At 36.2% G+C, this 14,407-nt stretch overlaps 1 protein-coding gene across 5 annotated transcripts in view; it reads right to left on the bottom strand.

Annotated features, from left to right (window-relative positions):
- LOC411155 (teneurin-a) overlaps positions 1-14,407 on the bottom strand; it is a 658,614-nt gene that overhangs the window by 463,868 nt on the left and 180,339 nt on the right. The window lies entirely within an intron of this gene.

Genomic DNA, 14,407 nt, shown 5'->3' with positions numbered 1-14,407 from the left:
AACGTTAAAAACGGGTGAACTATGCAGAATCGGCAGAGTTTCGAAACTATAGGGACTTTTGAATTACGCTGATTGAAATGCCTGAACTTTGAAACTGGACCTTCCCGGGGAAAAGTTCGGGACTTTAGAACTAGCAACGTGAGAAACATTTAATCCCTATACGCTCTTCAACTTTTGAATTCAACTATACAGCATATAAAACTCTTCTCCTCCGCCAATGAATGACCAATGAATTTCCCTCCCCTCCCCAGAATCACCGAACTAAATTTACCCAATTTAATTACCCTCTTTTTTTTTTTCGAAACTTTTATAAAGATATAGATCTCTCTTAAACGATTGAAATATTAAATAGAACGATAATTCAACGATATTAAACCGAGATTCCTGAATAGAATCAAAAATTTAGAATCGAGTAATAAATTAATACGATGAAAATTAATTATACAACCATTAAAGAATTTTAAATATCCTTGAATGAAATTGAAATAATTCTTCTTACTTTTTCTTTTTTTATGTAAAATTTAAAATTTATTAATTTCTTCGAAATCTCTCAATTTCCATTCAAAGTATTTTTCAACATCCTTCATACATTGAAACTCGAGAGAAAATATCTCTCTCTATATAACAAAAAAAAAAAAGAGAAAAATCATCTCAAACATTTTACAAACATTATCAACGATTGCAATATTATTCCAATATTATTTCCATTAATTTTTTCAACTTCTACTCGCTCGATTAACACACTTGCCACGACTCGTCCTTATCCAACCCAAACGAGAGAGAGAGAGAGATACGAGAGACGCGAACAATTAGCATGGCAGGAGATTCGGCGCGCCATCAAAGATAATTACAGCGTCGAGGGGTCGTGGGTACGAATGCCGCGATAGCATACATTTCAACGGTGGATCCGGCTTATGAGATGTCGGACATCCGTGCCAATTTCGAGCCGGGGATGCAAGCATTTCACTCCCTCCCCCCCGAAGGGAGGAGGTTCGATTCGATCGTTTGGCATTTCTAGTATTAATCCCGGTATCGGGGTCTCCAGAGTTCGATAGCTATGCACTCGAAAACGATCCTTACCCTCCTTACTCCCTCCCCTCCTCCTCCTCACTCCCTTCTTCCTCCTTCGCCATGGACAAAAGCTAACTAATTTTCCCGGCCCATATTTCACGGTTCGCTTGTGCCAGTCGCTTATATGCCAATCGTGAAACGATACCTTTTGTTGTTGGCTCGAAACGACGTCAGTCGAGTCTCTAATCCGGTTCGAGAAATCCGTGAATGAGAATGCGATAGCACTGTGCGGAATTGTATAGGTTATAGGTGAATGAATAGGTTAGATCTAGATAATATTTCTAGAAAATGTTAATAATTAAATTAAATTAAATTAGAGTTTGTCGTTGATAGATTGTTGGAAAGGAGATAAATTTGACGAATAGATTAATGATCATTGATGTTTGATCTTTGACAAGATGGCAGCCATTTTACATTAAACGTCACGCGATTGTCACCGTTGCAACGATATCCTTCCTGTCCGTTTTGCGAACCTGTTAATTAAGGACAAGGTTCATGGTCGGTGTTGGATGCCTCGAAACGGGTTATGAATATTTATCGGCCTGCTACGGGAAGATGATAATTATTTCAAAACTTGTTACGTAATAATTTATCCCCTCGTTTGTAATAATACGCAGGACGATTTTGGTTTCGATGTTGAACGCGGTAAACGTTGATCAAAAAAGTGATGATGATCCATGATAATAAAATCGATTCGAAAATAAAATATTGCATTAACTTTATAACCTAACCTAAAATTAGAATTTTAAAAATTTTCTTTTCAAAAATCAAAATTTATTTGTCATTTCATGCATAGTGGAAAAAACATAGTGCGAAACTTAAAACGTAATGTGCACAAGCTAAGCAGTCAGATGGGAGTTCGAGCCGGAGAGTGGAAGTACTCCGGAAGGCGACACGCTGAATCTATTGCGGTTCCGCCATGAATCTTCGAGGTAACAAACCGAGAAACTCTGTTTACGGCTTCGAGGATCGCGAAATTCAGAATTCTCATTTCCTTCGGATCGGGCGCGACGGGTGATTTAATGAATTCCCTAGATCTAGGGGAAATGTGGCATGGTTCGACATGGTTGAGTCGTTGCGCGAGATAGACAGAGAAATCTGCGGTTCTCTAACGTACAGGTTAGCCTCGCAATTGCTGGTGAAAAAAATTTTATGATTTTATGATTCCAAATAAAAAATTAAAATTAAATTTACTGTTTGAAATTATTGGTTCTTTTTTTCATTTTTTTTTCTTTCGTAAAAAAAATATAAATCGAGATAAATTGAGATTGCACTGTTATCATAAATTTTCTTTGAATTGTCAGAGATAATATTTGACTACGATGAATTGGAAGGTAAAAAAATACGGTAAATTTAAATTTTCGAATTAAACGATATATATATGTACGTAAATGGATGAAATAGAGAGGGAATATTTAACGTCCAAAAGATAGATAACAAATCTTTTCGAACAAAAGATTTGTAACTCGATAAACGGAACTTATTTTTTAAATTTGAGATATCTGTAAATATTTCGCTTTCAATTATAAATTATCATAAATTGAACGCGATTACACGTTCTTTCGTTTAACAATAAAGAGCGTGTACGAAATGTACCTCTTCGAGGAATAAACTCATCGGGCATCTTTATGCATATCGCCCATTTTGAAAATTGTAATTACCTTATCTGTTTGCGCAAATTCTTGGCTAATTAATACCGAAACTTGCAAATTAAAAACGGTATATCTGCTATAGTGGCGGCCGATGAAGCGGATGATACATGTAAAATTAAATTAATTTCGGATTCAAATAATTATTCATTAGATGCATAAACAATCAACCGGTGGATGATAAACCCTGTCCCCCCCTCCTCCCCTTTCTCCTCCTCCCCGCGTGATCAATAAACAAATTGACCTGCTGATATATTCCATTAGCGAAATCTTCTCTCCTCCCCTTCTCCCCCTCCTCCATTATGTGGACAGATTTATTTTGTTGCGAAAAATAGGTTAAGTAAAAAAAAAAAAAAAAAAAAATTATTCGAGCTAATATGAAAATTAATTCTATATCCCATCGATTCCTTTAATTAGCAGAGAAGCTAGCTAGTAATTTTAAATGTATCAAGATTGATTGCACGGTTTAGAGATGAACAACGATGCTTTCGAATAATATTCACGTCACCTTCAGAAAATGTTGCGATTCGTTTGAGATGAAGGAGGGGATAAAATTTTTTCCCAACTATTTTATCCCTATGTTTAAATCATCCATCTAAGATAGGGCTCGAGTTTTAAATGGATCATTGGAACGATGAGAATAACCCCGAATCCGGGATTGCTGATCCAGTATTCCCGAGCCATGATATTCAAGCCTCGGAAGACCGAGCTATTTCAGACAAATCGACAAATTCTTTCTCTCCCATCCCTTCGAGAACGTTCGAGAAACGGGCGGTTATATAATTTCCCGGAAATAGTTGCATAAATCTAACCGAATACAGGGTCGGCGGTTACACGAATGAAACATCGCTCGCATTAAAAAACAATTCCCCTTCCTATATGCTCTTTCCATATTAACTGCCATTACGTATATCGACATCGTCAAACCTCTCCACACCTCTGCAAATCTTTCCACCAAAATACATACAATCGAAGCAGTAGCTTTAATAAAATATAGCCATCGGTTTTAAAGATTTAAAAAAAAATCCAAAATTTCTATCCAACTTTCTTCCATCTTTCTATTATCCATCCAGTCAAAAAAAATATTCAATTTCAATCACAATTTCATCCCAAACGGAGGATCCAACGATCGAACGAGAAAAAAGTGGGCGACGACGATTTGTCAGTGGATCGCGCATTGTTGCACGGACAACGCGTTACAATTAACGCGTTATTCGACCATTTAACGCGCCCCGTTCACTCCGTCGCGGACGGCCCCCGCCAAATGAAGTTTCAACGCAATTACGGGCGACGCGGAGGATAACCAAGGATTCCGGTGGAAGGATTCTCGTTCTCATACATTTACGCTTGGTTTCATTTCGCGTTACCGCGACGTTATCGTCTCCCCGACGATTCTCCCCTCGCCTTTCCCTCCTCCCCTCTCTCTCGCTCTCGCTTTTTTTCTCTTTCGCCCGTCGCGCCATGAAATAAACATAAAATTAAATTGGACCCGAGGCCGACAGGGATTTCTTGGATCTGGAGAGAAAGAGAGAGGGAAGGAAGCCACGATAACAATTTCAACACGGACGCGACCGCGAAAAATTATCGCGACGATCAAATTTCTGGGACGATTTACTCGTTAATTGGCAGAGGAGCTGGCTACGAACGAACCTTCTCTCTCTCTCTCTCTTTCTCTCTCTTGGAAATGTGTATGGGAGAGTGAGAGTCGGATTTCTCAGGTGAAAAAGAGTTGGTCACGTTTTTCTTGTTGGTTATGTTGAGATTGTTCGAAATTGTTGCTTCTCTGTTGGGGATGATGAATTTTTTGAAGAGGGAGAATGAAATGTGGCAAGAACAAACATGTGGCGAGATAAAAATTTGATTAGGAGAGGAGAAATTACGATTAAGGTTATTTTATATGCGGGAAAATTTGGTTTAAAATTGGATATAAATGAAGTATGAGAGACATCTTCGAATTATAAAATTCTGGATATTTGTATTGGTCAAGTAGTTGAAAAAATATTTGTGAAAATTCTTGTTGGATTTGAGAGTGAAATTAGAGCGAGATAGTATAATTTTATTAGTGTGTTTATTTAATTATATATTATTTGGGGGATAGATTTTTATATCTCTGACAGAACATGATATAAATCGAGATGAAATTTCTTGAATAATTAATCTAGCAGATTATTAGATTAAACAGATTAATCTGAATTTGTCAACGTTATAATTAAAGAAAATTTTGGCTCGGTTTATTAAACGAATCATTAAAAATCAATTTATTAAACAGTAATCTGAATTTTTCAACATTATAATTAAAGAAAAATTTGGCTCGGTTTATTAAACAAATGTAATATAAGTTTGACGAAAAATGCGATTAGTTAACTGTATTTCACTGCTCGTATTAACTTTTCTGATTACTTCACAATTCATTTACCAACGAACTCGATTTCATCTTCATCGTACAATAATTTGCATAGAATACAAAAATTGTACACTATCACATGAATTAATTACTTAAATAATATCCTAAATAATTTTGAAAATTAATTGAAAATATATAGTCACTGTATTTCCCTATTCACATGAATCACAAACATCTCTAATTTATCCTTATTCCCTTTCTTTCCTCTTCATGATCTTCATTGTAGCACAATAACACAGTATAGTATATATACTATATTTCAAATAACTGCGAATTATTTAATAAGAAAGTTCAATTTCACAAAGAGTTTGGAAAAAAAAAATTCCTCTTTTTATTCGCACAACAAGCGGATATCAAAGCTGCTAAACAATACATATATCTACCGATTGATTCGAAACGAGAAAACGTTCTAAAACTTTTCGATACCTCTGCTTCTTCTCGTTTCCAAGGCGGAAAACTCGAAGATTGAAATTCCGTCTGCGCGTTGTTGTTTGAACGATATCGAGGCCGTTGAAACGGCTGACTTATGACTTTGTGGGCTGTACACACGATCCGGGCACACGTTTCAGATATTCCCCGACACGGTCCGTCGTTGTTTACACTTTGGCTAGGAAATTTGAAACATTCCAACTGGACCGAGGAGCAGAAACACGTGTACGATACCGTTTCATATCGATGCTCTTTCTTTCTTCTTTTTTTTTTTCTTCACATCGAAGGCCAAAGCCATCTCGTTCTGTCAAAGTCGTATTTACGCTCGAACCAATCCTCCAAATTCCAAAACAAAGGATCCCAACGTTATCTTGTTTAGTTTCAGCTTTATTAGATATATGGTGGCAAGATATGGATATGAGAGATTTGGTTGACGAATAATTTTATAGAAAAACAGTCTCATAAATGAAAATTGATCGAATTCCTTTTTTTTTATTTACAATAATTATATCTTCTATTAAAAAAATAAAGGATTCCAATGTTATCTTGTTTAGCTTCAGCTTTATTAGATATGTGATGGACAAGATATGGATATGAGAAGTTGGTTGACAAATAATTTTATAGAAAACATAAATGAAAACTGATCGAGTTCTTTTTTTTTTTTTTTAACAATAATTATATCTTCTATCAAAATATTCGTGACTCACCGTTATAAAATAACGCGTTAAGTGACCACGTGTTGGTAAAAAGATCGTGAAACGTTCGTTAGTATAAAGAGAACCAAGAAAAAAGTATAAATATATCGTTCAATTCTTTATATTTTGAAACTTGATAAACAATGAAAATATTTTCTAAAAATATGTTTTGCTATAATGTTCATCCGATTGATAGCGAGTCAACATCAATAACTAGTCGTCTAAAAATCGTTGACCGCATCAAAGAAACTCTCTCTATCTCTCTCTCTATCTCTCTCTCTCTCTCTCTCTCTCTCTCTCTTGTTCTTTACAAACCATTATTTCGATCGCAAGTAAATACGAAGAGGGAAGGTCGCGAACAAAAGCCGGCAGGCTGCCTATCCTCGTTTCTTATTAAACTCGGTGGCTGCACGAAAGAAAGCGGGAGGTTATTGCGGCCCTCTCCCTCCCCCCCTCCCATACTTTCGCGTACGAAACTAATAAATTGCATCAAAGGGGGCGAAATTAATTTCTTTCCAGAACGAGAAACTTTTTCGCGTTCATTTTGATTACCACTTTGAGCCCCGCTACCTCAAAGGTGGAACTGCATTGTTTCTTCAGTTTCACCTTCCCTCCCCCCTCCCCCATCCTCTGGTGTCCAAAGGTGGACGGAGAAAAAAAAATAACAAGGATGGAAAAGAAGATAGTGGAGGATAGGCATCCTAACGAGCACTTTAATCTTCGTGGAATCTTGAATAAATAACTGAAGCAAAATTCGTTAGTCGAATTAAAAATGTTGTTATTGCTTCTCCAACGAGCTATGCCCTGAAGGGGGGATTCAAAACGATCCATTTTCTCCTATTCCCTTCGTTCGTACCGCTTCCTTCCGACGCGTTTCCTCTGGCTGGACAGAGGACAGAGTCGTCGTTCTTTCTTTTGCGATCCTTCGTTCCGTAAGAACTGTTCGCGGATATGGTTGGCTATCTAAATCGATGCGCGAACCAAACTTTGAATAAAAGAGATTTCTCTTGTTTTTGTATTTCGTTTTCCTTTTCTTCTTTAAGAGAAAACAAATCGTTTGGAAAAGAAAAGAATAATGTGGAAAAATTCACTCTTTGATTTACCCAGTTAGTTTATATGAAAATATTTTTGAAAATGTGTATAAAGTAGACACTTCGAGCTTTAAAATGAGGTCAGGTAAACAGATATACGTTTTTTCATAAAGTTATAGCAATTCGAAGATTGACAATTCTTCGATAAAATTTTCTGAATTTTATTAATTTTTGTGAATTAAAATTTTTTGATTAACTTTTTAATTTGGTCATGAGTGTAGAAACGTGTTTATAATTGCATTATTATATGTATATATAGTTGCATTCAGAATGTATTGAAAACCGTCCGTGCGTGTGGACCCCGTTTTCGTGTCTACGGGGTCTACCACGGTTAGAACAAGGAAATGCACTTGCATATTAGAATTTTACATGAGAGATCCTTTTCGAAGAGTATAAATCACGTTGTAAAATCAAATAAAATTTTTATTTTGTCAAAAAAATAATTATTTGAGAATCTATATGGAGAAAAATTCAATTGAAATCAATTTGAATCTATAAACAATACAGAATCGTAGGATAAAATTTTTCGTGCGAAATAAGCATACAACGCAGGGACACAGGGACACTGACTTTTCGGCCAACAGTAACACACGACTCTTCCAATTGCATTCTCCTAATATTTATCGCTGAAAGGGATTCCAATACCGAATCGCCCTACACAACGTGCATTCAGACACGGTTGTCGCGTGCTTAAAATATTTCAAGCGCACGCGAGAGCAAAAGAGAGCGTGCATCGTCGAGGAAGGGGAAGTGTAACGTTGAAGAATTTACGCGGCCGCGAAAGCGGCATTCATTTTGCCGCATTGTAAAGGAGATAGTGGGTTTCCAGCGCGAAAATATGAATTCCAGCGTTAACAACTTGCCGCCTTCTGTACTTCGTGAATCTTTGAAAAATGTCCAAAAGAAATGAACCGACCGTTGTTACCGCGCCTTTCCAACGACACGAAGGCAGCAATTTTCGTTTATTTTTCCGACGTATCTTTGGTCGAATTATCGTTAACCTTAATTTAACAGAGATAGAAATAGGGGAGAGAAATTCTTATCCATTGAAAATTTCAATCGATGCATTAAAAATTCTTTGGCCGAATTATCGTTAACTTTAATTTAACAGAGATAAAAATAGAGAAAGGAAATTCTTATCCATTGAAAATTTCAATCGATGCATTAAAAATTTAACCACGTTTGATACGATTCGATCAGCAGAGATATAGTTATAGTGGTCGAATAAATGGCATTTATTCCATCCCAATTTAGTAATTATTTCCACGAGTTACGATAAATATAAGCCGATAGATTTTGCACGGTTTGTTTGTGTGGGGAAACGGTTGGGGGAATGTCGGTCGGTGATAAATATTTGAGAGCAATGGCAGCGTGTGTGGAAAAATAGTGGTCCGGAAATTTATAGAGTATCTATTGTATTAGTCAGCAAGATCAAATTAAAAATGTGAAATAAACTTTAAAAATAAGCGAACGAACTTAAAAAAAAATTTATATAATAACAATAAAAAATTTCTTTCTCACTTAACACATTTCAAAAAAAAGAAACCTTCAAATAACGTTAAATTTTCTTTCGTAAAAAAAAAAAAAAAACAAAGCTTCCCATACAAACATACAAATAAACATCATCCTACGAAGTTATAAGATTTATTTCGATTTAATTTTAACCTGCTAATCTCCACGCGATTTCCTCCCCTTTCTTCCTTCTCCCTCCTCCATCGAACGAGAGAAAGAGAGAGAAAGGAGAGAAAGAAGAATACAAAGCGGAAGGCGAAAGGAGGGGGAGGAAGGCGCGGATGGAGGAGCTCGATGAAAAAGCATCGAATTTCAGCGAGCGACGCAAAAGGATCTTAGCAGCGGCGGTCCCGGCGGAGCGTATTCTCGAGTCGGGTCGCCAGGCAAAATCGATTATGCCCGAGCTTGAAGTGGGAGGGGGAGGAGGAGAGAGAGAGAGAGAGAGAGAGTGGTCGGACACTCGTTTCCGGGGGAGCAAACAAAAAAAAAAAAAAAAAGTCGCTGAAACCGTCGGCGGTGGGCTTCTGTCTCTCTGATATGCAAACGTAAGCTTGGCCTAGGTGTACGTGTATGTATATGCATGCATGTATGTATGTATGTATAATAAGAGGGTCCAGGGTCGGATTATTGTGCCGCCCTGCACCCTGTCCTCAGTCACCCAAACTGTATACAACACGTACGTACGTGTGGACGTACGCTTGTGGATGCGAGAAAGGGGGATGCGAGAAAGGGGGATGCGAGAAGGAGAGAAGAGGAAGGGAGGCATCTAGTTCCGAAAACGGTTCGGTTCGTGGAACAGAGCCGCGGGTAAGTGTGCGGTGGTTTCAAGGGAGGAAGAAGCAGAAGAGGAGGAGGAGGAGGAGAGTACGAGTTTCACCCGAATGCATCGATAGCACTGTGCCCCAGTTTCTCTGCCCTCCCTCTCTTTCTCTCGCTTTTCTCATCACCCTCCGCCACCAGCCCTTCTCCCTTCCTTCCTTCCTCCTCTTTTTCCTGGGTCGCGATCCACTCACGCGCCCTTCCTCCATCCGTCCATCCCTCCCGCGCTTGTCCTTCTCCCTCAGTCTTCGCCTCGTCTCCCCGTCGCGGATTTATAGGCAGTCTTATCGCTGCATCCGTATCCCTCGATAGACTTGCCACGTATGCGGACGCGATTTCCAAAATCCTTCGAACATACGTGTCCATGTGTGGTAAGGAGAGAGGAGAGACGATGATCAGGGAGACGAGCTTCTTCTGGTTCTGATGGTTCTCGAGATAGGATTCATGAGGGATGTCTGCGAGGTGTCTCTGCTGGTAGATTGATACCATTTTCTTTCTTTCTCTCTCTTTTTTCTTGGAAGGTATAGAAAAATATTTAATACTGGAAGGGTAGACACGTATGTATATATTTGAATTTCGTTTCTTCTAATTCCACTGATATATTTATATTTGTCTATTATTTTAGTGTCTCTGGTGGTAGATTGATACCCTTTTCTCTATCTCTCTCTCTTTTTTCTTGGAAAGTAGAAAAATTTAATAAATAATTACTGGAAGGATAGATACATATGTATATATTTGAATTTCGTTTCTTCTAATTCCAATGATACATTTGCATGTACGTATCTGTCTATTATTTTGGTGTCTCTGATGGTAGATTGATACCATTTTCTCTCTCTCTTTCTCTCTTTTTTCTTGGAAGATATAGAAAAATATTTAATATTGGAGGGATAGACATGTATATATTTGAATTTCATTTCTTCTAATTCCACTGATACATTGTCTATTATTTTAGTCTCTGGTAAATTGATATCATTTTCTTTCTCTCTCTCTTTCTCTCTTTTTTCTTGGAAGGTATAGAAAAATATTTAATACTGAAAGGATAGATATGTATGTATATATGTGAATTTCGTTTCTTCTAATTCTACTGATACATTTGCGTATCTGTCTATTATTTTGGTGCATTTTATCGTTATTAATGTATTATGTGCCATTATAACTCGGGTCCTTCGGTGACCCCATTTCGGTGTATTTTGGGGTTGAAACATTAACGCGTTCATAATGGCCACAGTGAACTTTCCTTTTGAAGCTGTTGATGTTTCCAGGGCGTATAATAGAGGTGTGCAACCAATGTCGGAATATCTTCTAGAAATCTCTGTATCGAGTGAGGGGGGATAGAAAGGGACGGAGGGAGGGAGAGAGACAGAGGAATCGTATATGCTCGAGTAGTTGAGTTGAGGTCAGAGTTCAGAGTTCAAAGAGATGGAAGTGAGCAACTGAGAAAGTTTTAGGACTTTAGAAAGACGGAAATTAGTTTTAATTATCGAAAAGTGTAATTTAAAAGATTCTGCACTTTTTCTATTTAAGTATTTTTTCTTTTATTAAATTCCTAATATAAATACGTGATGCAATTTGATTAAATGATCAAATATTAATAATGTATTTATTTTTGGATTAGTTAGAATGTAAATAAAAATTGAGATGATACGTAGGATGCCGATGTGAAATGAGTTTGGAATATTTAAGTTATTGAAGCAGGTTTAAAATGTTTGAAGTTTAAGTCTCTGAAACAGAAGAGGTCTCGAAACTTTTTGCAGACCTCTGTGACTAGTAGTCTCGTACAAGCCTGCAAATTTTGCCAAGTCTCGAAGGTGTCGAAAGTTTGAAATTTTTTGGCCCGCAACTTTCAAGATTTTGAAACTCCTTTCAGCTTTGAGACAAGTTTAACTTGCCTGTGAACTCTATTTATTTATCGTACGACGCTAAAATTTATCATTTCTCGTTTCGAAAATAATCTTGCCCCTTAATCTTTGATAAATAATAAAATAAATTAAATTTCAATTTCTTCTTTCAATTTTCTTTAAAAAAATCCTTTTTTTTTTTTTCTTTTAAATCGTTCAATATCACATCTCAAAACTTCTCCACCGAGAAATAAATAAAAACAAATCAAAGTATGCCCGACCTAACTCATCGAATCGATATAACCTCAACTTTTACGATGGAAGGGAAACCGAGGTACCGACTTGAAGATTTCAGCCACTCTGAAATTCAAATAACTTTCGTTAACCCCGGATTCATTTTATCCATATTGCGTTTCGTCGTCGACTTATAGCGCAATTTGCATTGTACCACTTGGCTTCGCTTATCAACGATCTGGCGAACACACTAAACCTGTCACAGTGGCGGTAACGAGTTCTCGAATCCGAAGCCGAGAACTTCGCACCTTAACCTCAAGAAATAATCCGCGCTCGAGACGCCATCTCTCGATGCGATTCTGCTACGATAATTGGGATATATAACGATTCTTGTTAAATTCATAGTTTTAACAATCGAATGAATTTTTATTTAATTTTAATCTAAGGTGAGATTAAACTCGGAATTAAATTCATTAAATTCAAGAAAAATTTATTTAATTTCTTCTAACAGTTTATGTTAAGTCTTTTTTTTTTGTTAATAAACCACGACTGTACAAATAAAACCTTTTTAATCCTAATTTAATCTTATGACAATTATATTAAAAAATCGTTGAGATAAGAGGTACTTTTTTTTTCTATTTCTGTTTGTAAAAAATCATTAATGACAGGCAAAGTTAATATTCACGGGTTGAGTATATATCTCAACAATGTTTCAGTGTATGGGCACCGGTTTCAAACGACTGACGTTTATAGGAGATCCCGCTATGGACGACAGTTGAAACTGGCCGATTTCGTCGCGCAATTAAAGGAATTCCGTGACCGTTTTCCGATGCGAGAACCAAATCGATTCCTCAGGTATTCTGCGCGCCACCTGACCAAATATAACGCGCACATCCAATCGAACTGCCCGATTACAATGAACTAATAGCATTTGTGATTAAAGCGCGGATCACTCGGTGTTACGTAAACACGGGCCAAGTGATTACTGGAATTGGTCAACAATTAATTTCTTGCTACGCTTGCCCGACAATCTCCGTCGCGTTATCGAGTATTCTTATTGGTGAAAATATATCCTCATTATCAATATTTGATAGAATTCGCTAATATGAATTAGCGTGGAAATTAATTATTCAATCGAATCGGGAAATTGTATTAAATCTGATAGAATATTCTGATAGAATATTTGCAACGATTTGAAAATTTTATATAAATTGGAACGATAAATTATATAGATACAGATAATTCTTGATATTTTAGATTATTATTGTAGTAAGAAACGAATCGAATTCAATTATTTCAATTAAAAAAGTTTATATTGTTTATACGTTCCGGATTTATTCTTATATTTATGCTTATTATTGAATGAAATTCGATTATAGAATTTATAAAAATGTTATTGAAATATCAGTATACTGATTTTAAATTATTTTTACTTTAGTAAAAAGAATTACATTATTCGATAAGAATTACATTATTTTTTGTTGGATCCGACATAAATGAGGAAAAAAAAAAAGAGTTTTATTACTCTATGATAATTATCTCTATGTTCTATGTTCGGTGTTCTAGTTTAACGATATCAGTTCCAGTTCGAATAATTCTTGGAGAACGAAGATTCTTTGAAGGAAAAAAAAAATCTTGTTAACTCGACGTCAGATAATATGATATAATAAATTAAATTGAAACATTTTTCAACTATTCTCAGTATTATTTCACATAAGAAAGAGAATATTAATATTAAAATATAAAAATATCTCAATTTCAAGCTCAATAAATTATTCTTCATAAGAGTTATCTTTAAAATAGCATCCAAATCCCACTGTCACAATCATTAATTTTTCTTTGCAATGCATTCAATCTCTAAGTAATTTTATGCGGAAAGAGTCTTCTGTAGCCAGAGTATCGTTATAATTAACCATCGTGAGGACTAGACTCCCCGACATATTTTCCGTCGAAAGGGATCGTCTCGAGAAGCTGCATTAAACTAGTAAAACGGGATAAAAAGGATCTCTATATGCAATGCAAAAACGGATAATTCCTTTGGACAGTCCTATAATCTGTTTCTGTTAATACTTATTTCAACAAGTACTCTACTCGTTTCATAAAAGTCTCAAGAGCGACGAGGGTCATCCATCGTGTTACGAGAAACTCTATTCCACTTGGCGTTTACAATCCGTCTGACAAAAATGTCCCTAGTGTAACTTCAAAGCTGCCTTACTGTAATAAAATAAAGAAAATTGTACATATTCTGCTCAACTAACGCTTTTTACATTAATGTCACGTCCCGAATACTTTTAGTCGTCTTTTAAAACATTATTTTTTCTCTTCGCTCCTTCCGTCTAGTGTTCCCTAGAATTGAATTTGGAAAAAATCAGAATATATGTGGACTAGGTAAAGAAACGAAAGGACAAAAACAAGGAACAATGTCCCTATCTTGTAAATGTACGTCGTGATATAGATAGCTTTTTATAGATAGAAACGTATAAAGTAGTTGTGAGAATCGTAGCCCTCTGTTGGTGATAAAACAAAGTACTAGCAATCTACATATCCGAGAACGTAATTGTGTAGATTTACATTTTCAATTTACATTTTCTAGTCGTTCTATATTTACCACCAGAGGAATATACTTGTATAAAAGAACATACTAGCGTTTCTTTTACACCAACTA

This window comes from Apis mellifera, linkage group LG6 (genome assembly GCF_003254395.2).
Source record: "Apis mellifera strain DH4 linkage group LG6, Amel_HAv3.1, whole genome shotgun sequence".
NCBI classification, from domain to species: Eukaryota; Metazoa; Arthropoda; class Insecta; order Hymenoptera; family Apidae; genus Apis; species Apis mellifera.
The sequence above is the reverse complement of the archived record's forward strand: the minus strand, read 5'-3'. Positions and strand labels throughout refer to the sequence as shown.